General features: G+C 40.3%; 1 protein-coding gene across 20 annotated transcripts in view; it reads left to right on the top strand.

Moving 5' to 3' along the window:
• Window positions 1–27,628, top strand: part of LOC110833901 (uncharacterized) — a 442,516-nt gene that overhangs the window by 68,893 nt on the left and 345,995 nt on the right. Inside the window, exon 1 of one of the 20 annotated variants that reach the window (XM_022072478.2) lies at window positions 12,651–12,758. The exons of the other annotated variants lie outside the window; for them this stretch is intronic. The gene's annotated coding sequence lies outside the window, so the exon portion shown is untranslated. Of the gene's footprint in view, window positions 1–12,650; window positions 12,759–27,628 lie in introns of those variants that run through there. 20 annotated transcript variants of the gene reach the window in all.

Below are 27,628 nucleotides of genomic sequence, written 5' to 3' on the forward strand. Positions count from 1 at the left end.
CACGGCCTTGCCCAACACAAGTTATAAATTCGGGCACCGCCGGGAATCGAACCCGAGACCCCAGGATTACAAGGCCAGCGTTCTAACCGCTAGACCACCGTGCCTTATTAAGGTGTATACTGTCTCAAAATTAAAAGCATGTAAAGTTGTGAAATGGGTGTATCTGCCTCAGGTTTGTATCCAGTGGCGGACTCATGTAATGAACCATCCGGTTTCATAAAATGCGCGGAATTTTTTTGAGTAACTGAGCTCATATGAGCCTGTCAAGAAGGACTCTGCTCCTGAGTTTTAGTTAATGTTAAGTTCGGTGACCATAGTGAAATGTGCCACTACATGAATGTATCGACGTAACCATCGCGAAACAAAGAGGTTTAGAGGAACGCAGTCCGGATATTAGTACCTCAAGCTACTTGTGGAGGTGGGGAGACACATGTATGTCTTATTTTAACTCCCCAACATGTAATGTCACCCGTTTTTTAAAACAAAAATTTAGCTTAATTTAATAATTCGAGTTAACATGTACTTAGGCATTCCTTTAATTCACTGTTCCACTGACATTAAATTGTTTACAATTTAAGATAAGTTGAATATTAGTCAGTTATTGTCAACAAATTATTTGAAACAGACTCAGTGAGAGCGAGGATTTTCTCTGCGCGGGTCGTAATATTGCATTTGGTTCTCTTTACGAAGCGCCCCAGCAACTAGAATCATTCAGTTTCCCCTGCTTGCTGGGGAGGGTACAGGCGGAATGCGGGCTGGACCACTTGCTACTGCAGAAATCCAAACTGCGAAACTTACACTGAAGAACCTGATGTTGCAGAACCTTTATTCTCTCATTATAACACTACTTTTTACAGATGTATGTGTGCCACGAAGAAATGAATGCTTTCCATTTTGGATTTTAACACAGGCGCTGTCAGACGCTGCAATGAAAACATTTCATGAAGATTTCTGTCTTCTGGGTTGTTGCGCTGTGTAGTCTGGTCGATGTTAACCGACGTTTCAGAGGTCATACTGCCTCCATCATCAGGACGATGAGTATGAAGATTTCTGTCTTCTTGGTTGTTGCGCTGTGTAGTCTGGTCGATGTTAACCGACGTGTCAGAGGTCATACTGCCTCCGTCATCAGGACGATTAGTATGAAGATTTCTGTCTTCTGGGTTGTTGCGCTGTGTAGTCTGGTCGATGTTAACCGACGTTTCAGAGGTCATACTTCCTCCGTCATCAGGGCGATGAGTATGAAGATTTCTGTCCTCTGGGTTGTTGCGCTGTGTAGTCTGGTCGATGTTAACCGACGTTTCAGAGGTCATACTGCCTCCGTCATCAGGACGATGAGTATGAAGATTTCTGTCTTCTGGGTCGTTGCGCTGTGTAGTCTGGTCGATGTTAACCGACGTTTCAGAGGTAATACTGCCTCCGTCATCAGGGCGTTAGTAAACATCTACCGGACTACACGGCGCAACAACCCAGAAGACGGAAATCTTCATACTCACCGCTGTGAAAACCTCAAATCATACAAAACATTTCATAAATGCGACTCTGAAACAAATACCCGTAAAAGAAAGGTAACGCTACGGTTGCTGGCAAGTGCTGGTCTACCATTAGTGATGGAATGTTCGAAGTCAAAGTAATATTAAACTTCAGAACAACAAATCGAGATTGACCTCGTCGTTCCTTCTATCTTATTTTCTTTTCTCTTTTAATTTTTCTTCGCCTCTGTCTCTTTCACTGTTTGATTATGACTTTCTTTTCGATCGAATGAAGGTTCTCTACTTGACTTATTCCGACATTCGGACAGAAAAAGAAAACGAGGCCCTGTTCAATGTTCGGCTGATCAGACAGTTTCGAAATTCTAACAAAATAAATTGTAGTACCTGCTGAGTCTCTTATGTCGGAATATAGGCATGATATAGACCTAGTGACCTCAAAATGTTATAATTCCGACTGTGCTCAAATTATTTTGGAGATAAATTTACAAATGTGTATGAAGTATTTGCGATCTCCCCTGGGCTTGAAAATTACACTGCAAGGAGACAAAGCTTGTGCTGAATGGACAGTAAAAATGTGCTGGTGCCAAATCTGAAATAATGAAACAGACCCACATGTTGTGCCAGAACTGTAATAAATAACTTCCCGTACGTGCCAAGTCCATGTTCACATTGTACTGATTATCTTTTAACGCGTTAAGGTATATGTTATTATGTATAGGCAGTAGTCTTCTGTTTGAATTTAAGTTTACGACTAAGGCTCGTGCAATAGGCCTGTTGTTTTATGCCTGCATGATTTCATTGAATCTGCCAAAACACGTATAAAGTAAAATACAAAGGCAGCAAGTTGCTCCTATACGTCGTGTAAGCATCATTCCGCTGCTATGGAGCGTTCTTCAGCTCTTCGCTAGACGGAGGATTTGCCATTTTCACGTTCCAAGCACTTCATCCACGAAGAAAGAATTCATTGCAAACAGTGGGCCGTAGAGCTTGGTTGAACGTGGTGGGTAGTAGAAAACTCAGTGTATCTTTTACTTCTCTCACAGAGACCAAAAATCGTTCTCAAATGTCGCGAAACGACAGAATGTTCAATATTACAATTGCTGCTAACGTTGAGCAGCTCGTAATATGGACGACGAAGATTGTGAAATAACGCAGTGTGTATCACACTGGTAATTTGAATTGTTATTTGAGTGAAAGGGGTGAGAAAGGAGGTGAAGGTAGGAAAGAGATAAAGGATAAGGATAAGCATAAGGCACGAAAGAAACACTCTTCTGATTTCAACGGATTTTTTACATTGGTCTATTATAAATTGTCTGCCGGCAGGTTTCCCTACCAATATTCTGTACCTTGGCAAGCTCGGCTGTGATGCGAGGAGACTAGAAGAACATTGGACTGTAAACTAAATTAATGTCAACTGTTTACTAATTTCATAAACTGCTGAAGTTATATATGCCATACAATTAATCGCAAGAAGTAGGGAGGTGATCGCGGTGTGTTAAGGTAATATCTATGCCAGAATTTGCCTGTGGGTACTGAGGGTAGTACGAAAACCCGGTGAAGGTAGTAAGCCTTCGGGCTAAGATTCTAACCCACTACTTCCCTATTATCAAGCAGGAATACGATACATTCGATAAGGGTATCACTCATTAAGGTTCAGACTACACATGCTTGGGGCTTGCGGACTCGGAGTGACTTTCCCAGTGGGTACAGACGGCTCTGTCTACACTGTAGCGAACCCTCGAGCCCAGGGCTCGTGAAACCGTCCACATTTACTGAGGCACTAGACAGACACCGAGTAGTATGGGCGCGTCTTTAGTCTGTGGCCATTGCTGCTCTGCTGCTCTCCTTTATTTGAATTACCCTCCATAGTAAATAATTAACAAACATTGCAATCTTGCTTACAATTTTTGTTTCAGAGTAAAAGAGTTACGTTACTTTCAGCAGGAGGACTGTATTTTGGAAATGTATGAAAAACACATTTGTTTTATCACTACTTAAACAGTGTCGGTAAATGCATGAGTAAAACAGGCCTAAAAGCATGCTAATTAAATTGTATGCATTCCACACAAAATTTATGACCAGGCTGCATGAAGTGCTTTAAATGATTCAAAGCGTCATCATAGGACTGTGTATTTTGATGATGTGTTAGGGCCGTAGACAAACTGCACAAAATAAGTGCGTAATTGGCAGGTCGTTCTAACCCGACCGTATGTTTTATATCCGGAATTATGTGACAGACTTCATTTAAATTTGGTATTGGGTATCTGCATTTTAAGTTGTGGAATGAGTTTAATTTAGATTTAGTGTAACTCTTGCGTTGCATGTAGCTTAAGTCGATCTTTATAGTTTTTTTTTTTGAAAACTGCTCAGCGCAAAAGAATTGGTAGACCAACATCACATAAAACGTCGATCTCATTACGAAATGCTTGAAACTTTTTTCCGTATGAATATTTAATTAAATACATTAATTATGGCTGTATAGAGTGTGATATTTGCAACACTCGGTTCCTTTCGGCAGTAAATGAACGTCATTGCGATTGAAGAATGCGAAATGACTGAAATTCCCGTTGGATCAGGCATACACCTTTCCATATTTTAATTGGCCTTGTGTTTTTGGTTTCAGGCGAAATTATCCGCACGTTCTTTAGTTGAAGTGTTTGGTCTACAGCACAAGATGTTTTCAATGTACGAGTCCCCGATCGCTGCTTTTTATTTTATTTTCTCTCTTCCACAAGTGGGGTTATTTATAATACCACGGTGCGTCAAGTCGTAAACTAAACGATGACGTCATATCTACATATCTACCCTCGTCCTGGTCCTGTTATTTTCTTTGATTTTTATATAAAAACGTCTGGCACTTTATATAGAGGGTTTTAATGTCTCGATCTATAGAACGGGCTTCATACTGACCTCTGTGCGTTGAAGGTGTTTGTTAGTTTCTTTTGTGTTGATTCTTTTTTGGGATTTAAGATCATTTCTTACAGTGCGTCCATGTTATAACTCTCTGCATAAGCATATTATGTACAAGAAAATGTCTGTATCTTCTGTCTTATTTATCAACGTTCCTTAACTTCGAATATCAATAGCGTCGAATGAATATGTAAAAAATAAGCCTTTGGCATATTTTGCAGTACTATCACCGCATTTGGATACAGACACAGCGGAATCGTATTTTGTTTGATTCTCGGTCCAAAGTCGGCTATCATGACCGACGTTTAGATGCTGCATATAAATTCTGAGTTAATAGTTTAAAGGAGTTCACGATCACCCTACATGATTCCAAATTCATCATTCATTTTCATCCCACGTTCTCAGTAGGGAAAGAATCGTTAAAATAAGGCTCACGCAGATCAGTGGTTGTTCTCCGAAGGATTAGTGAGCTGTATTACCTGTTGTGGTACTCCGTGTGTGCTGTGGGAATACCTTCTGCAAGTCACGTGAGTGGGTATGATTAATTACTTTGGATGAGCAGTTCAGATGGGATTATTATTAAACACGGATATAACACAACGAGACATTGGGTATATACATGCGCAATGGCAGTCAGTAAAAGATTAGGCCTATAATTCAATTGTATTCTTTCACTACTCTAATTTAACCTAGTAGTTGGTCTGCATTATTTTGTAATTAGAGGTGAATGTATCATCTTGTCTATATGTACCGATTTCTATCAAACTTGTTATGACCGTCATGCCTTTGTTATCTTCTTGATGTTATAGTCACAGAACGTGACGTAAATATTTACAAAATATGATTTTCGAAAGATGCTTTACGCTAAGATATGTGTTTATGGTATGCATATATGGACACGAATATGTATATTGCACTCCAGTTTGGAGTATGTAGGCCGTTTTTAAGTGAATTTCTTCCTATTTTGCATATCACGTTAGAACTTACGTTCAAGTGTTGCAGGTAGCACATTTCTACTATATGAGAGATTTATTTGTTGTATTGTTTACATTTTTCCTAGTAGTGAAAGATGTAACCTTTTTATAGTTGTTTTAATACTGTTACTTTGAATATGTTTCTTGGCAAAGCTTGTGGCGAAATCGTGTGTAACGTATTAACTCTGTATCAACTGTACACGGTACTTAACATGGAATGGGATGGAAGTTTATTATGTGCATAGACGTGATAGGGTCTGGAAGGAGTGGCAGAGGTCTGTTTCAAGAAGGACTGAGGAAGATTACGAGAACAGACAGAATAGCCGGTGCTCGACTAATGTTCGATCGAATATAATTCAGCCGCGTTACCACTGTGCTAAGCTGCTCATTGGAAAGATGAATATGTACTACGGCTGTAACCCACATAACTGTAATTCCCATTCTTCGTGTGTTTCATTCCCTGCGTATCAACTTTTAATTCTACTTAATCTGAGCTCTGATGGAGGGCGGATGAACGAAACGACGGCTAGAGTCTGCACATTTGCCAGATCCCCATGCGGGCCTATATCTGACGGTGAAAGGAAATTAAGAGATTCCAGAAATTACAGACATGCAGAGATGCAATTGCAACCGAATTCGTAAATTAGACTTCCTGAATTAATAAATAAGCTCACTGAGAAGTGTATTTAATTATACACTGCTTCTGTTTACGATACTGTGGTATAACTATACTAATACTCAAATAATAATTCAGTTCAATTCATTTATTTAATAATAATAATAATAAAATCATAATCAGCCTGGCGTTACAGTACAAAAGAGGATTCTGATCAACTTTCTGATCGTAGTAGTCGTAGGTTTGACACTGGTAATACCAAAGCCCATTATTGGACAGTGTCCTAAGCTAGTTCCATTCACCTCCCAGTGTTGGAAACTTTTCACTTATATCGATCTTAATGTGATCCTTTCACCCACTTTATAGCCTTTGAAGTGGGTTCGCACTGTATTTCTGTGTTCACATCTTGTCTAATCCATTCTATCCACATAACCCCCCCCCCCCCCCCCCCGATGGCCTGACAATACTAGGTGACTTGTAAACCTGTAAACAGGAAGGGAAATTGGTATATACCAAGTTTTGGAACTAGAAGCATTTCGAACTCATTTGACGACTGCATTTCATCTGGTCAAAATATCGGAAATGCACAAGAGAGCAGATTCCAATTACTTAATTTATACGGTAAGTTTCAGTGTTGCTGTTATTTGATCACACATTTTTTATTTCATTTTGCGTGATTGAAGTTTCTTGATAGACGCGTGGAACCAATTACATTTAATGCAAGGAAACGTCATTTGAAACTGATGAGAAATTAAACTTGGGAGGGGAGGGACTGTATTATATAAATCTCAGCGAGCGGCACGACCACTCCCCTCTGCCCACCTTTTGACCTTACAACATAACGAAATCTTCCGACCAACTTGAATGGCCGTTACACATCCTCCCTCGTGCGATGTGTTCAGTTACTGAGATTGGTTTTAGGACGTTTCACATCCATTCGAATTTTTTTTACAACGTAAACGCTTGTACCAGACTATACGGCAATACAGTCCAGAAGACAGCCATCTTCGTGGTCGCCGCCGTGAGAGTCTGAAATCTCACCTGTCATTTGCTTTCCTTGCAGCACTTCGTTCATGTGGATTGGTTAGTAGCCAAGTCTGTCGGCTTTTTTGGGCATGTCTGAAACATAAACAGAAGTGTACGTGATCCAATTAAAACTACGCACTCATTTCAGGGGTTTCCTGCAATCCTGTTTATTTCAGCTAAATTTCCATTACACCTCGCTAAGAGCAGATCGATGTATTGCGGTTAACCTATAGATTTTTTACCCTTCCTATTCCAGTCAGCTGTCTGACTAAAGGGTTTGTTATGCACCCTTAATGCATAAAGGTAGAGCTAGGTAATAGGGTGACAGTCCCCAAAGGGCGAGGGGGAAATTATTGCATTTGAAGGGAAAGGGGAGAACCCGGCATCTCCCTACTCCCTTCCTTTAATATTGAAGGATATTCACTTTACAGTTAAAGTAGATACATTGACGACTCGCTGGGCGAAGTATTACTGTAATTATATTATCGGGGCCTGTGTGATTGAAGAAAAGCACGCACAAGGCGTAGTGTGATATTTTAGTTAGTACTTTTAGTGAGCCTTTAATGTCTGGAAGAGAATGAAATAGGATACGATGCCTTGTTCTGTTTTGGTTTCAGTGAAAACTATTCTCATGTTGGTCCTGCATTGGGCCCAGGTCTTCAGTAAGGAAACTTTTATAGTTGTCAAAAATAAAGTTCTATACATTTATTTATCATAGTTTGCAACTTTACTGGATGTCCACTTCTGCTATACTTGGCGCCATAGATAAGGGAAAGATTACTCTGAATATTTTCTCTTTAGTGTTCGAATCATAATGTTACATTTGAATACACAATTTCTGTTGACACATCGAACTCTTTTCTGCCATGGTTTTGTATGATTTGCACTGCAGTTTTAATAGACCTACAACATCGTATGTGTGTTCTTAATTTGTAAAATGAAAATTCTGTATATTTGCTTCTTCAAAATTTTAACTACCATTATACCGCTGACTGACCTTAAGGCTGTATTGTGCCAGTTTGTCAGCAGCAGTACATTGCCTTCTGTCATTATTGGCAATGGCAGTAATTTTTTTGCGTTGGATACAAAATTGCGAGAGCTCAAATTAACCGAGCCAGCCAATGAACCAAAAGCCTGCTCATGAGAACAACAATCATTCAAGAATATAAGTAGCATACAAGTGATATTGGGCTTGAGACAGTGGGCGTTACCGGGGACGAATTAAAAATTTCCGAGTTTGATGTAATCAGGAAATAAAGTTACTTAATTGAAATTAACACTGCTCAGTAGACGCTCTATTTGGGAGGTGCAGTAGTTACTTCCGTGGCATGTGAGAGAGCGTGGTGCCAGTAGTCGGCAAACACAGCGCAATAGTAGATTGACTGTAGCGTCTATCGTCTGTGTCTCCTCTCCCTGTCCACCTCCCTTAAACGCGACTACCTCGTTTCCTGTGATTTTATTTTGTCGTATTAATAACTCTTTAAAGGAAAAATACAATTTAAATAATATTTAATGAGTAGCTGACTGGTCAACGTCGACGAAAACGAACCTGTGTTCTGTAGAACAATAATACAACTTAGTAGGATCTAAGATTGTCTATTGGGTTCTAGCGTCGTGTAGTCTGGTAGAAGGTTACCGGTGTTTTAGAGGTCCTTGCTGCCTCCATCATCGGGGCGATGGGCAACGTTGGTAAACTCCTACCAGACTACACGGCTCTGCAAACCAGAAGACAGCCATCTTAGGAGTGCAATTTATTGCAGCATAATCTTTGCAAATCGCATTGCAGGTACAACATTTATATTATTTCTTTCGGAAGTAAGTCAATTGGGAGAACTTCACTGCGACTGAAGTCAGATTCCTGCCAAACGCACTGACATAAAACTGCCCACTTGACTCCAGGCTCCGTCAGATCCCACCATAGACGCCGCCATAGCCTCGTTTGTATTTCTGGGTACTACAGTCGCCACTGTCGGAACTTAATTTTTATTTGCTTCCGCCCAGTAAAACGTGACGGACAGTGGATATTATATTTTGACAATATACGTTCTATTCCTACCCCACGGAAACAACGCATAACTATTTAAGAAAGGTTTCGCTGTTTAGGCTCTTCTGACAATCTTATGAAATCCTGAATAGGGCTTTGTGGGAGAAATTTAGTTATTAAAGGACAAAGCAGGTGGCACACATGTTGATGTTGGTCTTCTGGGTGGTAGCGCCGTGTAGACTAATATATATACACCAAAGATTCGAAGGAATATACTACCTCAGTCTTCATTGTTGAAGTTGATCTCTCTCGTCAAGGGAAGAACACAGATTAAGAGTGTTTGAAAACAGGGTGTTTTGGAGAATACTTGGAACTGAGAGAGATGGAGTGACAGGAGACTGGAGAAAATAGCATAATGAGGAGCGTCATTATTTGTATTCTTTACTAGATACTATTAGAATTATTACATCTGGGATAATAAGATGGGCGGCGCACATAGCATTCATGGAGGAGATGAGACATGCGCACACAGTTTTGAGTGGAAGACCTGGATAGATCTAATGGACATATTGTTGGTGTGGATTGGATTAATCTAGTTCAGGCCAAGGCCCGTTGGAGGGCTGCTGTGAACACTGTAATGAACTTACGGGTACCATGGAAGAATGGGAATAACTACTGTTTGAGCGTGCTGTTACTTTCTGAAGAAGGAACCTCTTCCATGGAGTTAGTTTGTTAGCCAGTTACCCGTCAAGTTCCTTTGTTGATAAGCCTATTCGTGCAGCAACAACTTTCTACTAACAAGACCAATCTAAAAAGAGGACTGGAGGCTGGCAGGCAAGAGTTCAGTTCCGTAGTGTGAATTTTTGTTAGGTCCAATCATTATTTTGTAACGTAAAATACCGAATTCTTGGAAGGTCTTGTAGAAATGATTTTTATCACAAGGCTGTCAGGTTTGCCTGGCTGGCGCGTTCCATAAGATAGACGTGCTTTACATACTGCGATGCTGTTGAGATTTGCTTACGATCTGTCAGCAATGGAAGTCTTAAGCATCGAATTGAAATAGTAGATGTATTATGCCGGTTAAAAAAAGTCTTGGGGTTGTGAAATAAGCCCGCTTGTTTAGTTGCTGATATATTTGCTTACATTGTATCTTACGTGATCTTTATGCATTGGACTGCATATGTAATCAAACGTATGTGGTCCACATGTTTTTGGCGGTCAATTTATATATCACAAACCAATACGAACATTGATATTCGAGTACTGAAAAAATTATAAGCACCTGTTAACCATTGTCACTTTCCTGTACGTTGTTCAGAATCAAGCCGTTGGTTTCCTTCAGTTTGAAAATACATGCAGCTAAGACTCAAAGGTGTCCTATCCCGGTCGACGAAGGGGTCATTCACTAGCTAGTCGTTCATTAGGAGTGGGTGAGTCGAGTCATTCTGAACTTATTGTCAGTGGTGAAGGAAAGCAAACGAAGTCTGAAAATGGCTGTCTTTTAGGATGTTGCGTTGTATAGTCTGGTAGATATTGGCAGACGTTTCAAAGTAACTGCGATGGTGCTTCTTGAGGCTTGAATTTAATCCCTTTCCCTGCTCCTACGATGTATCTTGTTAAAAAGCATAAACCCTTGTAGGTTGCATTTATCTGGTGTTGAGGGAGGAACCTTTTCCACCTTTCAGCAGTTAAAGGGGACATTTTTAACAATCTGTGTTATACGTTGCCTTGAAATTATAGCGTAATATTATAACAACATATCTTTTAATACTTAAAAAAGTATTTTAAATGCAACACAAATTGAAACACAGTATGGAGAAAAATATATGTCCTCAGTTTCAGCCTGTAGAACGTTCACTTTCATATTAAAATAGATCCTGTGTTGCAAAGCATTAGATGGACTTTTTCATCTTCATATAAAACGTTATTATATTACGCTTTTAGGCTGCGTTATAGAGATTAATTATCGTAAGTATGGCGGGTGGGGGATACGGGATTAATCCAATCCGTGCTTGTGTAGGGCCCATTACGAAAATGGTTTGCTTTGCGTAATTAAACTCCGTGCGAGGGTGGGGAGCTACCTGTTCGTCGTGTTCCAATTTGTAGAAAACTTGCTCGTTGCGAATAGGCGTCGTGCTCCTGCGCACACAGTCGACTGTTATGCCGTCGCAATTCGACGTCTTTCATTATCTCTTTTGTCTCATGTGTGTTACAACATTAGGCCGCCTGAGTGAAGGGTCGTGGTTAAATATCTCGTGGTCTGGATGCACGTTCTTAAGCATTTGAGGCCGAATCTCACCTGAATTGTATTTAAGAATTCAGTCCGTACTGCAGAGAAAACAACACCTTACAGTCACGAAGATTAATTTGTTGACTCTGTTTAAGGAAATAATCGCCGTTTACGCTGAGTATGATACTAAACACATAAATATAAAATCAGACTTTAGTATGTGTCTGATTACTAAGCAGATGCTATATGTAATTGCCATCAGGGTTTATAGGGTTAATAAACTGGCAACTGATTTTACTGTTGCGCGTGTTGCCTGGACTCGGGAGGTACGTATCTGGTATTATTCAGGCTGTGCCAGGATTGCTTTTACAGTTTCTCTTACACAGCTGATACCAATACAACGCCTTATAATTGACTGTGTTTGTAAGATTTGGAATACCTTCCTAGCCCGAATTTCGTTCAATACACCAACTGCAATATACGAGATATTCGGTAGGTCTCTTTGGACAGGAGATCGGCCAATCGCAAGGCGTCTGCATACACATGAAACAGAGAACAAGTTAAGAAATGAACGCATAACGTAATAATTCTGTCACTTTTGCCCGAATTTGACCTTTGAACCTTTGCGGGCGGCTCCAGTGATGGATGGAGTTGTTCGGGAAGAATGACCTTTCGGGTGGTGGTTACTTCATTACAGGGGAGTCCTCACAGGCTGGCTGAGAATTCTTCGCTTGAGGATTTCTCACCTAATCGCTTCCCAATCAAAAAATGTAATGTGCTCATTATTGTTCGATTTTAACCAAACTTATAATCTACTGACAAGTCGTAATGGGTCTAAAACTCCGTAGCCTCAGATTTTACGAGAAGCTAATAGGTTTATTTTTGTAAATTTCAGAATGAAAAATCTTTCCAGAAATTTATCATACTGATAATGTACCTTGCAACAAACTTAAAACTGTAAGGAACAATTAAAAAAATATGACCCGAGTGGGATTCAATCATAATGCCATCTGCGAAGAAACACAGAATGTTAATCGCAAGTTAGAGTACGTTGTATTTAATTTGTAGTTTACAAACTTAAATTGTCTGAGCAGAATATTAACATCACAAGATTAGTGTCTGCAATAAGCAAATAGGCTTTGTGAGTTCTAACTGGGACTTCTTTTGTTTTTTTCTCTATAAGCTACTTACTGCTTCTTCAAGCTTTCTAATGCATATGACTTTTGCATGTTCTGTAGGCATTTGACTGTTTATTGCTTTCTACTCTCTTCGTGATTGAGGTGTGGTGTCAGTTCTGTCCGCTGTGAGCCTCTTTTCTTGATTTGTTGCTTTTCTGTCCGCTAGTACATTGAGGAAGGCGAGTGTTAGTTGTCTTTTTCTTATGCTGAACTTGCGTGTTGGTTTTAATCTGTTGTTGGTTTAGTCTGCCGAGAAATAAGTTAAAATCAGGTTCTCCGTGTGGTCATGTGCGAATGTATCATTTACATGTAAAGTCGTTTCTGTTTTAGAGCTGCCGTTTTGAAGTTTGGTATGTATGTACTGCTTGCTAATGTAAACAGTAGTGAGCACATTGCCATTTCTTAAACAGAACTCTTCATCTGAAAATTATATGTGGTCCTTATATTTAAACCAAGAAGTTTCCTTGTTACATTCAAGGATACAGGTGTAGTACATTATAATAGTATGCATGAAAACGGAACATTGATAAGGGATGTTATTATTAATTCTGTCTGAACATTGTCGTGTGTACTGTTCGCGACTGTAATGTTGAGACTTGCAAGGAATGCAGGAAGTCCGAAGCCTTAAAGGCAGCCGCTATCTTTCCTCCTTCCTCCTTCACCCCACTTCCTCACCCCGCAAGTCTCAAGATTACAGTCGCGAACTATATATTGTAGTTTTGCAGTACGTCTTTCGAATTGTACGCGATATTTTGCTTTTGTTTTTGAGCCACGTACAAGGAATTTGACCAAGTAAACAGACTGGTACTGATTTAGATGGATGTTTATGTGGTTCGTAATTTTATCCGTATGGCATAATTATTTCGTAGGTTTAGAAACAATCTCTGCGAGACATAGCTTTCTGTGTAGCCACTCGGCGTTGAACACCCAAGACGGAAAGTGATATGCTTGAATACAAGACCCTGTTTAAAAAGAGCAGCGAACATTTGGAATGTTTACTTAATTTACTTTAATCTTTTCACAGTTTCTTTGTTTTTATCACCTCTCTTTCTTATTTTATCTGTTCGACCTCTTTTCCCGTTTTGCAGTTCTTGTATGTTCTCGGCGTGTTCTTTTTTGTGCAGTTCTTAATTTTATTTATGTTTTTATTTCCATTCGTTTGTTCTGTTCTTATTTTGTTTCTTTGTCTTCTTTCATTTCTCCATTTCTACCTCCTAATCACTGAACGAGACGGAGGTCAGTGGTCGATGAATGTGAACTACACGGTCAAACGAACTGCTTATAATAATGCGTGGAACAAGTGGCAAGAAAATGGTCAAAATGCTGACTTAAAAAGGGCATTCTTTACAGTCACAGCCTCAGACAATTTGAAGGGTCTCCCACGAATCGCAGGTCCGTCGTTCCAGAGGTACCGCTGCGTTTATGTCGTGTCGCTGCAGGCTTGCCGTCAGAATGTGTTTTGAGTTTACACATATAGTAGTAGTAGTACATGATTGATTAAAGCAGGGCTACGCTTTCCCCCCACCTCGATGACTAACCCCGCACCCCTCGCAGCTTTTACCTCTTTTCTCCCTTAACTGCTTCACCCCCTGAACCAAATAACAAAGGACTTCGAACGCAAAAGATACTCCCCTACGTGAAATATTTTTCCGTATGTTTTAAATCCCGTGTAATAAATGTTTTGTTTGCTGGGCCATGTACAGCACTTCGGAAAAGTATTGCCTCTTGAACGTGGGAGGGATGACTTTGTGATATTTTTACTGCAGATGCTATATGATTAAAGTGATCTGGAAAAGGAGGATGGTATGGAATGGTGCGTGTAACAGCGTAAAAGTATAAATACGTGTAAAATGTTGGCTGGAAATTTTGAAGGGGGTATCACTTTGAAAACCTGTCCGTTGTTAGGGATTCATTGGATCATTTCACTTAGGAAAGTAACCTCTGGCAGGCTCATATGAATACGACAAAAAGTTTTCGGGTTCCATAAAAGACGTTGAATTTCTCTACCGTTTGAGCGACTGTCAGCTTTTAGAGGACTATGCGCAGTTACTTTGGTCTGGAAGAATCTCGGTAGAGTGACTGATTGTAGGAGTTGAGGTCTTCACGTCGGTGAGTACCAAGATGGTTGTCTTGTGGGTTGTTGCGCCGTGTAGTCTGGTAGAAGTTTACCGACGTTCAGAGGTCCTTGCTGCTTCCATCATCAGGGTAAATTTATTGAATATTATCCGGTTACCAAGGTTACATACAAATTCTTATAAGCATAAACGATTTATTCAGTAGACATGTCACGGAATGTGAGAAATATTTTAATAACTAAAATGCATGACAGGTTTTGCGTCATATAAGCAAGCTCTGAGAATATACTTTGACGTTTCAGTTGTATCTTGTAGATTTTTGAGCTACTAGTTTGCTAAAATTATTGGCTTCTACTGTTGTGTATTCTGAGAACGTGGTTCCCAGAATACACGACAGCCTTCGTATCCAGTAGGAACCGCTGAATCGTTTCTTGGAGGTAAAGTTGCCGTAGCGTCAATCAAACAACTTTCGTGTTCAGTGTCAAAGACTTGGGTGGGTGCAGATCTGCCTCTGTTTCCTGTGTGCTTGCATGGCACGATGCTTATGTACAAGGACAGACGTATTTTTATCTATATAGTTAAAAAAAAGTGTACATCTACATATTAAACCCCTGTTCTGCTTTCCTGCAAATATCAGTTTACCTGTTATAATTTATTTTTGTGGTTCGAAAGTATGTTTTTGTTTGCATAAAATCTTAAATCATACTTAGATAAAATGTTCTTACTGTTAAGTGAAACGAACGGTTTGACACGCGAGCAAGTATTGCCGATTTGTTTTAATCGAAACAAATATGAAGCATTATTTATGCATATACTATTCTATACATTTTGTTTGTAACAATTGCAGGTTATAAAGTAGACAGTATTATCGGCTAATGTAGACCCACATTACGTCACCTAGAGAACATGGAGAAAAGCAGCAAAGTTGTACGTTTGATTACAAGAATAGATGCTTTATTCAGCCTTCAGCCTTCAGCCTGTTAGTATTTTAATGAATTTATTATTTATACTGCTGGATAAACTAATGCAGTCTTTCTCACCCCATGTGCAGTGACATATGGTTCTGCACTGTTGACAGTAGTTCACGAAGCAGTAAGATCTGTTACCAAATAAATGAGCTATACACCCTAACTCTCTGTTTATTTAATACCCATTTTAGTTTCGTTCTCCCATCTACTCTTAGGACTTCCTTCAAGTCTTCAGACTAAAATCTTGTGTGCATTTATTGTCTGTTCCATGCCTGCCAACCTCCTTGGCCCCTAGATCCGTGTTTACTTGAAACGACGTCGGAAGCGTCGAAAGTTCCTGCTCAGGTGAAATATGTCTTATAATGATTTTAGAAGTCTGCGTTTAACATTTCTTTCCTGTGAAATTCTTTGGTCTAATATTGAAGCAGTGTTCTCTCTTCCCCCTTTTGCTTGTCGAAATGAGGCGGTTTCGTGTGAACATTCCATTAATTATAGCAACAAGAGTAGGATAGTACAGATGGGTAACGGGGGTGCAAGGGGGTAGTTTCAATTCATGGCGGCAAAGCTAGAACACCCTCTTCCTCTTACACACTCTTCATCCCCCCGGTTTTGCATTAGTTTATTAAATCGAGGCATTGTTTTGAGCCGCCGTGAGCGAACGAGAGTGTTGTGACAGACCTCCTCTCTGCCCGGCTCACAGTTATTTTGCTTGTATTTCAACTTCCCCCCCCCCCCCCCCCCCCCAATTTCCTTCGTCATATTGGAGCGTGTGTTAGAGGAGATTGGAATCGCTGGTCTGCAATTGCTGTCAGGTTAGGTCATACGATTGCGTACAATTTTACTGTCTTTTGCCGATGAATAAGGGATTGTCAGCCATTAAGACATATCCAGGGGCGAAGCGTTCATGTCAATCATGTTAGCCAGGCTAACAGTATGAAAAACGAAAAATAGTGTTTTGACTTACTTTTGTGGTTCAATGGTACTCCATGTAACGGGACACGGCAGAACCGATCAGATGAAATACATGGTTAGCCTGATTGTTGTGGCTTAACGCTCGCGGCGAGTGCGTGGCTGGCTCGAGCTGCCCAAAAATAATGCTTTTATCTGATCGATTATGCCATGTTCTGGTGTGTGGGGCACCACTGAACCACTAAAGCTGAAAAGAAAACCTTTTATTTCTTTGTTTTAAAAGTGTTAACCGATCTATCACGGTTGACATGGACGCTTCGCCCCTGGATATATATCCATGTGTCGTCGTCAGGATGCAGGACGGAATCACAGTATAATGATACTCAATAAACCATTCGAAAATATGTCAAATTTCGTATATTTGGTAACTGCAGTAGCAAATCAAGATTAACCTACATTCGTTAAGAAATTAACAGCAATTTGTATTCCAGTTATTCTTGTTACTGTTTGGTTCAACGTTTACATCTTTACGTCTGCTATCTAGAGGATATCAGAATATACAAAACAATAATTGTACCTGTTTTGTTCAGGTGTGACAGGGTCGTCCTTAGGGCGAGGCGAGCGGGACTACCCTTTATCCCACACGTCGACATTGCTATGTAATAAGTTTGAAGTAATATGGAGCATATTAAAGCATATTAATTTAATTGTAATCGCAGAACAGAGTTAATACAGTCTCTACTAAATAGCCTTATACAGTTTGACGCTAGTGATACTGAAGTTACAGAGATTTCTTTTTTTGAAATCTTAAGAAGAGGCCGCATTAGACTGGTTTGTTCCGGGCCCCGCACCCCTCTAGAGAAGGCTCTGAGTGAGAGTTGGTATCTCACCTTAAGGAAAAAAGATGTTTTGGAGAGTGTTCGAGGAAAGGTTGCTGAGGAGAATATTTAGACCTGAAAGAGAGTAACAAGCGGATGGAGAAAATTGCATAATGAGGAGCTTCGTTATTTGTAAGCGTACTAGTCCACCTTGACTATGGAAGGCCTGCATTCCAGCTGCATGACATAGCTCTTTGGGTTCATTTCGCTTATGCCTACAAGTAGCTTATAATACTGGCCGCATAGTCTTGAACATTGGGATTGAGGTTTTGAATTCCACTTGGTGCAGTCTGCGTTGTCCTGTATGGATAAAGGCCGTTTTATTGGCCCATTTATTCGCTGATAACTGATAAATCATCGTAATACAACAGTGGAATTTAATGGATGGTTAGAAATATGTTAGTAAATTTGAAATGAGCACTGTGTATTAGCGCCCGTAAGTACCCTATCAATATGGGGCAGTGCACAGGTTTGATCGACTTGTTAATATTTTATGAAAATAATAATTGTTTACAGTGAGAATCATACGTAACCCATACTTAAAAATGCCCAGTTACTGGCTGGTAAAACAGGTCATACGTGTGGCTTCCGCTGTGCTTTAAATGGTTAACCATTTCGGTGTCTCGACGCAGTTTTTTCCAGGTCAAGGTTAAGAAACTTTCTACTCTTCGCCGACGGAACGAAATGCAATATAATGAATGCGGACATTTCCTGTCATCTTGCAGCAATCTGCCTCTTTATATTTCAAATAGTTTCAATAGGCTATATAGTGACAAGTTTCGTAACAGTATGATGTCTTGCGTAGCTTGGTTTTTGCGTAATTTCTTGGATTACAGTGTGATATTCGTTGCTGCTACATGTGTCAAGGACTAACCAACACTACTGTAGCATAGTCCAAAAGTTCAACACCGCTGAAAGCAACATATGGAGCCAGTTCCGTGAACTTCTGATTCTCTCTGAGATTCATGTTAATGATATCTTTCCATCTCTTTTGATTTTCCAAGTGAACGTTCCCCCGCGAGATGTTCAACCGAGATTCTGCGTGTATACCCCATGTATACCCCATCCTAGCTAGAGTCCAAGTCCGTTATAACCTCCTAGATTTCACTGCTCTAATAATACTCCATAAATTATAGGCTTATTAGGTTAAAACATTTTCCTGTGTATGCTTTGTTTTCAGACACTTATAATTTTTGCTTTTCATTCAAAATAAGGGGACACGTCAAGCTCAGTGATACTAAGTGCTTACAGTACTGATTATTCTAATTGTTTAATGAACTTATCTCTGTTAGTGTTGTTTCCAGATACTTCTGAGTTTTCAAATATTCTCAGGGGATTTAATATGTATATTTGTATTATGACTGTTGTTGATGTTTTCATACGTATATTTAGTTTGATCTGTATTTACTTCTACTGTACTGGGTTTTAGGAGAATTTTTGCATTGCTCCCCAGTGAATTACCGTAGGTGATTTATGTTATTGGAGCCTCTTTTGATGGACTACTGAGTATGCACAGCTGGGTAATTACCCATATTTTCTTTATACTATTTTGGAGTGAATCAAAACAAGGACCTCTATTACAACCCGAATTTTGAATCAGGTATGACATTTTACGAAACGTTGCAACACCGGGTGTGGCAGTAGCGGGTCATAGAAACTTGATGCTAAAACGTTTAAACGCGTGAAACAGAACTTTACCTTAACTCTGTACACGTCCAGTAAATACCGTCGGTTTAAATGTCCAAATACCCAGTTTTACATCGGACACGTGGCTGTGCTCAGCAACGCAGTTCGTATTGCCAATTGATTAGTCCGGCTGTCACCTGCATAGCCTACGGGACGGTTGGGACGTCAACAAGTTTATTGGGAGTTTCTGTTCTGGTGATAATTGACGTATGATGAGATCACTGACTATTGAAATTGCGCTATTCAAATAGATACATCAGTTCATAAATCAATTACGTAGGCGACTACGACAATAATGGAGCGTCGTTATCATAGCAGGAAGGTGTTTGCAGAGGTGGATCTGTGTTAAATATCTCTTTTCTCTTCTCTCATTGTACTCGGTACTTTATTGTGGGACTTATTGTATAAGTATGGATGGTTAAGCAGACTTTATTTGTGCGAAAGTTTATGGCTAATTCCAAAATAATATGCATTTTATTTTGTGACGTTCTGAATTTATGATAATGGTTCACTTGTGAAAGAATTCTATCTTTAGGGTATTTAACAACGCTGCTTCAACGAAAGTGGTTATATACTGTCAAATAAAATAACAATACAATCGTCTGTAGTGATAAGATGAGGATTTAGGAGGAGATCACACCTTAAGGTAGCTTATAACTCTATCAAGTTTCGAACCGAGTGCGTTTAAAGTGTGTTCGCTGCTTGTTGTATATTCCCCATTCTTGCTAAATACATTTTTATTCACTTTTATGAAAACATAAATTACCATAATTCAGTCCTAGCTTTCTTAGTTGCCGTTTCTGTAAACCTGTAACGAGGGAGAAAAGTGAAGAAACGAAGGACCTCATTTCGTCTGTCTCCTTGAAAACGGATTGGTACTTAAGCCATCTGCTTCGCTTATCTAGCATTGGAGATATCGAGTACACGCCATTCGTTTGCGTATTCGTCTACTACCTGCACAGTAATACGTACCTCGGAAGTGTTCAATACTTGTATCATTGTACAGTAAAACCTCTCTAACTTGAACACTTACTGTTCCACGATAATGTGTCCAACTTACAGAGGTGTCCAGGATAGAGGGATAGGGGAAAATCATCCTTTCAAATTGTGGTGTAATGACAATGTGGTAATTGTAAAATATTATGGAGCCCTTCTCCCCAAAAAGGAAATTATTGATAAGAAAAATCAAAAGGGTAAATTAAATTTTTACAAATTTAGTTTTCACTAAATTAAACTTGCATGGATAAGCTCAAAGGGAAGGGCACCAATACTTTACATTTACCGACAATGTAATCTATTTTACATAATCTAACTACTGTAGGCTTGCTCAAATTAAGAATTACTAATAACAATAATAATAATGTTTTGAAACCCACTCTCATGGTTGGCAATGTTCAGAATGTATTTTTTTAATTGCACTTAAGGCATTAGCTCAACATATGATGCCACTTCTTTCTTGCAAAAAGTCCATCACAAGATACTGCTTTTTTTGCTTTTATCTTGGAATTTGCCATCCTCTTTCTAATTTTCGCCGCAATCCGAATAAAGTTTCAACCACTCCTGGTTGATTATGAGCGAACGCATACCGTTCCAATTTCTGTTAACACTGTTTAACTCAGTTGCAAGCACAGTACTGACAAAGTTAAAACTCCAGTGAGGTGTTTAACAAAAATAATAACTATACACTTTTACTGCATTCCAATGATGTGTTCAATGTCTCACACCCTCAACCATAAGCTAATCCTCAGTTAGAAGGCATTCATCAGTCAGAAATTCAAAACAACAAAATACTAACTGTAAACATATCCCTGAAAAGCATTGAAGGTAAGTGGTGGAACCTGTCCAACTTACAACAAAAGGGGTGACCAAGTTCCAGGATAAAGGAGTGTCCAAGATATAGGGTATTGTGGATATGTAAAATTATAGGATATTCGCCGGTTCTAATTAAGAGTGTCCAATATAGAGGGGTGTCCAGGATATAGGGGTGTCCAACTAGAGGGGTTTTACTGTATATGATTTTCCTAATTGAATCAGTAACCACACGATGATGAAGGAAATCTGCTCAGTGCGTTCTTCTTCCTCTCAGTGTTCATGTTCTAATGCCAGATAATGAAAAGTACAAGTAACATTTGCGTGTTCTAGTTCATTTAACACTTTTGCTTCTCTCTTTAACCCCCGCACACCCTTTTTGTTAAACAGATACTGCTTCGCGCGTACATCTTCAATTTACTTGAGTTCTTCTTCCTGTCTCTCTCGTTTCCTCATTTTACGTGGCTCTATTTCTCGTCGTCTCTTCATATTATACATTTTTCCTCACCCCCGCTTTTAGTTAGACTGTGTTAATGAGTTCCTCTTTTCCGCCCCTTTATATATTAATGACGAGTGGAAAACACAGAGTCCGTTTATATTGCAACAACTCTGAAAAGTGCTAGCTGCTTCGTTATTTAATCATATGCACTAATGCGAGAGATGGGATAGGAGTCGTGCAACTTCTGCTCCAGGATGGTTCAGAACTGCCCTCAGAGAGAACATCCTGTAAGGCGTTTGTTTTGCACAAATCGGCGGTGCGTTCGCGTGCATGGGCAGATGGGAAATGGGTTTATTTCACTCAGCCTGAAGGGAAGAGAACACTTTGGAAACCTAAGCTTAGGCGGATGGATAATATTTAAATGGATACTAAAAGTAATTTGTACTACTGTGGACAAGATTAATTTCACCTAGAGCGTGAAATGGCGAGATCATTAATGACAATGGAAAAAAAAGGTTTCATAAGAGACTGGACAATTCTTGAATAGTTTGTGTGGCTGAGAAACTATTAGCTTCACAAGGACTCTGTTATATGCAGTTATTTAACAGACTTCCGTGCCGATATTTTAATCGAGGATCTCCGTAATAATGAGTTTGTTCGAACCATTGTGTCAATATATTTAAAGTTACCGCTTTGTACCCTACCGTATACAATATTCCAATGCATTGCTTTGAGGTCACATTTGCAGAGATGTAACCTGTCTGCCAATCTTTCAGTTCCCTATTATTATTATATAATACCTTGCCCATTTTGGACCATTAAATGAATGGAACCAATAAATAGAGTTAATTTAGAAGCGCCCAATCTACCTGAAAAGCTTTGTTTTTAGTAACGCTGTAATGTATAACGTAAAACAATTTAGAGACGTAATTAACACGCATTTAATTAAGCTATATTTAAAGTAGTAACTGCACGCTCAGATAATGGCTTTTCCCCACAGAGGCTCCCTCTTCTCAGTTTGGTTAATGTTGCGTCTTTTTATGTTGCTTTTAGCTAATCAGGTGAAATTTGCAGTTTTACGTGGAACTGAGGCATGATTATAGCAGGAACGGAGAACAGCACGTGGTACAATATATAGATTCTAAACGTCATATTTAGTTTGGGCTCATTATGTATGAGCCTGACGGGGATATATTTTCGTCAGAAGTGTGAAGTCTGTGTTGGGTGGTAACGTAAACTAAGCTGGATGCTGACATTCAAATTCCTATCCAGTCTTACGCCGTGCAAATGGCCAGCGGGTCCTCAATACCTGCATCGCCCCAGCATTAACTTCATTGTGCTCGTCTGTCCGTTGACACGTTGGTATCTGTGTAATAAAATGGAAATGACGCAAGTTTGAACCGTCCACAGCCGATCTGTGTCTTTAAATCAAAACTGACTCACCGTATAAAATAAAAAAGGAAGTTAAGTAAGGAAAGCACGAAAGGAAGGCAGAGTGAAATAATCGAGCAACATGTTACAGAGGTAAAGCTCTAGATAGGAATCTTGAGACCCTTCATTCCGTGCGGATGTGCATATGGGCCTACAAATTACTGAAGCCAACTGCCTTTCACACACGTTGCTTGATACACAAACACTCGTTTCGGTTTTCACAGGACTGTCATCAGTGTTGACGCTTTGTTAAAATTGTAAATCCGCGTTATAGCCACTGTAACATTATAGTTAACATTGTTCAGCAACATCTTGCAAGGCCAGTAATTATAAAGAATCTACAACATTTAAATATTATATTTAATATACCCTGATAAACACTTGTGTAATTTGTCTAGGGAGGAGTTCTGAACCCGCGGGCCGTGTACGGCCCACCGATGTATTTTATGCGGCCCAACACACGTAACATTCTACACAGAGTGAAAGAAACAACATATTTTAAACTGTGATTACTTTTAACTGCTTACTGTGTAGCAACGAAACCAACTGCATGTTTTCTCACTTCTGAAAACCCCTACTCACAGCCACCTTCCCTCCCCTCCAGTAGTACCCCATCATGAACCAATGATGTCTTGTAAGATTTGAGGTTTTCACAGCGATGAGTATGACGATTTCTGTCTTCTGGGTTGTTGCGCTGTGTACACTGGTCGATGTTAACCGACGTTTCAGAGGTCACACTGCCTCCGTCATCAGGGCGATTCTTAGTATGAAGATTTCTGTCTTCTGGATTGTTGCGCTGTGTAGACTGGTCGATGTTAACCAACGTTTCAGAGGTCATACTGCCTCCGTCATCAGAGTATGAAGATTTCTGTCTTCTGGGTTGTTGCACTGTGTAGTCTGGTAGATGTTTACCAACGTTTCAGAGGTCATCGATGAATCGCCCTGATGATGGAGGCAGTATGACCTCTGAAACGTTGGTTAACATCGACCAGACTACACAGCGCAACGACCAAGAAGACAGAAATCTTCAATGATGTCTTCTTAGATGTGCTAGAGAACTGAGCTATGCCTCGTGCTTCACCATTTTTAAGGGTTCTGACGTTGGTAGGCTGATATTGTAATCTGGATTGCTGATATTCCGAACGCAACACATCACTTCGGACACTTGGTATGTTTCCGTACTCAGGTGGAAAGGTGGGGCGTACTTGCTCAGTTGGATCCGCCACAGCTGACCTCAATCACTCGACCAGTGAGTGACCAGGTTCAGTGACTGAGTTTAACTCTTTCCAACAGCCCCAGTTGAGTAGGCATTCCTCCTCCGCTGCCTTACCTGAGAAATGAAACATCCAGTTGTGTTCTGTTCGGTATACCGGGCGATGGGCAATGGGCAATGTCCAGGAACCATGTTTCATGTGATTTGACTCAGCTCCTTTATGGTTAAGCTAAGTAGCTTTATTACCGTTTTGTCTCAGATTTCTCTCGATTCGCCCTATGTAATTGATTTGCTGTTGCAGCTCTTGTTAAATAATCTAAGAAAGTCATAGGAGGAGCACTTCGACACCGTTTCCGGATTGAGGCGCCGAGCCGGGCCGGAGCCAAAGTTTCGGAACAATTATGTCTATTTCCTTTCCTCGCTCCCTCCTGCCATATCGCGTCGCTATGCAACCAGCCTTACTCTTCCCTACCAGGGTATGGAATTGCCCCCCCCCCCCCCCCCCGTCGATGGTAGTACGTTGCTCTGTTACGCTTCTTTTAATTACATCGAACTGAAGTTTATGATCGTAATTCTAGATTCGTGAGTGGTTTGATCCGATGCTTCCGTTAACCTAAAGTTTGAACGATCGTAGGATTTAAAAGGACTATATAGGCTTACATATTTCCAACCGGACGATTCGACACAACAAAATCGAACGTCACGGGTTAGCGGTTAACGGTCTTTATATTCGGGAGGTCTTTGGGGAGGCTCTGTCATAAGTTTTCCACTGTTCACCCAGGCAAAATGTTGCGATAGGTCACTACCGCTTTCTTGAACTCAGGCATTCTTCCAATTTCACAATTTACAACAGTTCTATATTAACTATGCAGTTGATAAAGGGCCTGTAAATGAACAAGGCGCGGTTTATCTTCCCGGCCCATTCCACCCAACCCAGTTAATGGTCGGGTTCCACATCCGTTTATTTTTCGTTCTTTTCTTAAGTTATTTTTAATTACACGGAACTGAAGTTTATAATTAAAATTCCAGGTTCGTCGTGTGAATTGATCGAAACCGATCGATAACCGAAATCCAGAACGAGCTCTCTATCGACATCCACATTAATTAAAACGACTGTAAACCTGTTAACCAGTCGGACCACATTTGACATGCGATTTGAGGATCTCACGGCGGTGAAGGTGTCGATGTTGGTCTCCTTTGGTTGTAACGCCTGTGTTTGCTTGTTCGGAGGAACATTCTGTATTCATGTTCAGGACTGAAGTGAGCGTGTTAGGCAGTAGTGTATTTATAGGGTTAGATTAAAGACCATGCTATGGACAACTGGCCAACCAGAACCAAAAAGTGAGGAGATGCTCTGACCAACAGGAAGAGACCAGTGTGAAAGGCTGGTTCGGCGGAGAGCCAGAGGAAAAGTGACCCTTTGAGGCCCGTTTCACACTGTCGACCGATCGCCGGCGACCAGTCGCTGAACGACCGCTAGGTAGAAAAGCTAAGTACGAGCTTACACACGAGTGCGACCGCGACCAATGGCCGCCGTCGACCAACAAGGAGTGAGCGACGCACAGGAGACCAACGACCACGAGATACATTGATGGCAATCACGTGTTCACATTGCGGGCAACTCAGTCAGCGACCAGAGCTCAGAGAGGTGACATATCCATTGTTTCTTGTTTTCTCCCTTCTTGTTCATGTCACTCAAGTGATCAGTATATCATGCGTTTTGATACTGAAAGATTTATTTCGGCTGTAGAGTCACGAAGAGTCATTTCGGACCTTGCAAGTCCCGATTATGCAAACAGGGAGTTGAAAAAAATTCAGTGGGAAGAGGTTGTGGAATTGTTTGACGAATTTTATCATTATAGTGATCTCCTCGACGTCCATACTGCATTTTTTTTTAACTGAGGCTGAGGCCTCTGTCTGCGCTGGTCTCCTCGTTTGGTCGCTGATAGTTTTGGTCGTTCAGCGACTGGGTCGCCGGCGGTCGGTCTACAGTGTGAAAGGGCCAGAAGGGACTGGAATGAAGGTGAAGTCATACATATCTTCTGTCCCCTCCTTATCCCTTGGCACAGGCGGGATAATTAGGTATTCTTCACGCCCAAGCCGTGAAGACAACCCCCATGGCCATGGGACAGGGACTGTGATTTCATTGTTGGAGTACATTGTGGCGTTGGACCACGTCAGTATTGCAATTACCTAAAGATATTGTTGCACAACACTTCAGAAATCATAAACGGAACAATGGCTTGAGGTCACATTGTTGCTTAACAGTGACCTTCGTGATGGCGGCATTAAGAATACCTTTGGAATATCAATGTACACCAAGGAGTACTGTACATTTCCAATCCTACTGCACTAATCTGACTGCGGTAACTTTGGAGTTCAAATTTCAAGAAAACTAATTATGGTAGCCAGTAATTACAATATTAAGTTGCAGAGTTTATGATTTCTCAATCCTCACAGTATTTTCACTGAGCCGATACTTAAGAAATAAAGTTACAATCGGTCTATCGCGGAACCCAGGACACCAGCATGCCTTTTTCCGGCAAGCCATTTATAGGCCCGTATTGAAAATGCACGCTGTTTCGCATTCGACCGTCATGCAGACACTTCAAGGACGATGCCAGCCAGTCCATAGAATTAAGATTCTGCACGACCCGGATATAAACAGAGTGGATAAAACATATATACGTATACTACTTCCGTTCATTTCTAACAAAGTGGGAAAGCATACGGGATTATGTTAAGGTGGGGTGTCAGGTAGATGTAGAGATAAATAATATACAATTTAAACGAGTTTTGCAGACTTAATTATACATCATTGCTTCTATGAGTTGTTTATTTTGGCACAGCATTGCAATGAGTTTTGCTTAAGCTTGTTCACTGAATTATTTTTGATCGTTCAAATAAAATTGTGAGGAAACTGAACCAGGAGATTACAATTAATTGCGGGTGTCTTTAGATTCATCTTAAGTCAAGGGACTTATTACTCTTTGCCGAATAATAAAAAAGAAACAATAATTTTTAAGGTCGTTAAATAGCGTATTAATTAAATGAGTTTTAGCCGGTGAAATGCTTCAGATAAACTGCGGTTAATAGTGGGTCACGTCTGCCAGGAAGATTTCTCTAAAACCACAACGAAGAGTGGAGGGAACGAAAGTAATCTGTTTAGACGTGTAGCAAATTCATTGTGTTCCATCGTGTGGTTAACTATTAACCTCTTACCCCCATCATATTTCGCTTCTTATTTTCATTCTGTTCTTAAAATTCCTTGTGTACATTAAAGAGTGGAAAAACACAACATTCTATCCAAAGCATGTATAGGATAGTGGGTTTTTTGTTTTATTCAACGCCGCATTTTTAAGTTCCTGAATGAACATGGAACAGCTGATGTGGTTTTCATTTATTGTGTGATGGTAGGCTGCTTTGTCGTAACTCAGACGCGCGAGGCCGCACCTACGGGCAATCTGTGTCTGATATGAGCATGTAGGCCTGCCCATCGGTAGCATCATAACAGAACTGCCCCCTCCCAGAATATCTGTATTTTCTTTATTTAAGGACGATACATCAATTAGCTAACACCATGACAACAGAACTCAAAAGGCTAATACCGCTAATATTAAGGCGTATCTTTGGTTATGATCGCGAGCCAGTTCCATTTATTTCCGGTCCTCTCAGTCTGCTCTTTTAAGGTTCACCTTAGTGTTATCCTCCCATCTCCATCTAGGTCTTCTTAGTGAATTACTTTGAAGAGAATTCCCCATCAAAATTATCTATACATTTATTTTCATTTTAGGGTCTCACGGCGGCAAGTG

The sequence above is a fragment of the Zootermopsis nevadensis genome, unplaced genomic scaffold (genome assembly GCF_977971745.1).
Source record: "Zootermopsis nevadensis isolate Lab colony 2312 unplaced genomic scaffold, Znev_1.0 Znev_ptg000022l, whole genome shotgun sequence".
Taxonomy (NCBI): domain Eukaryota; kingdom Metazoa; phylum Arthropoda; class Insecta; order Blattodea; family Termopsidae; genus Zootermopsis; species Zootermopsis nevadensis.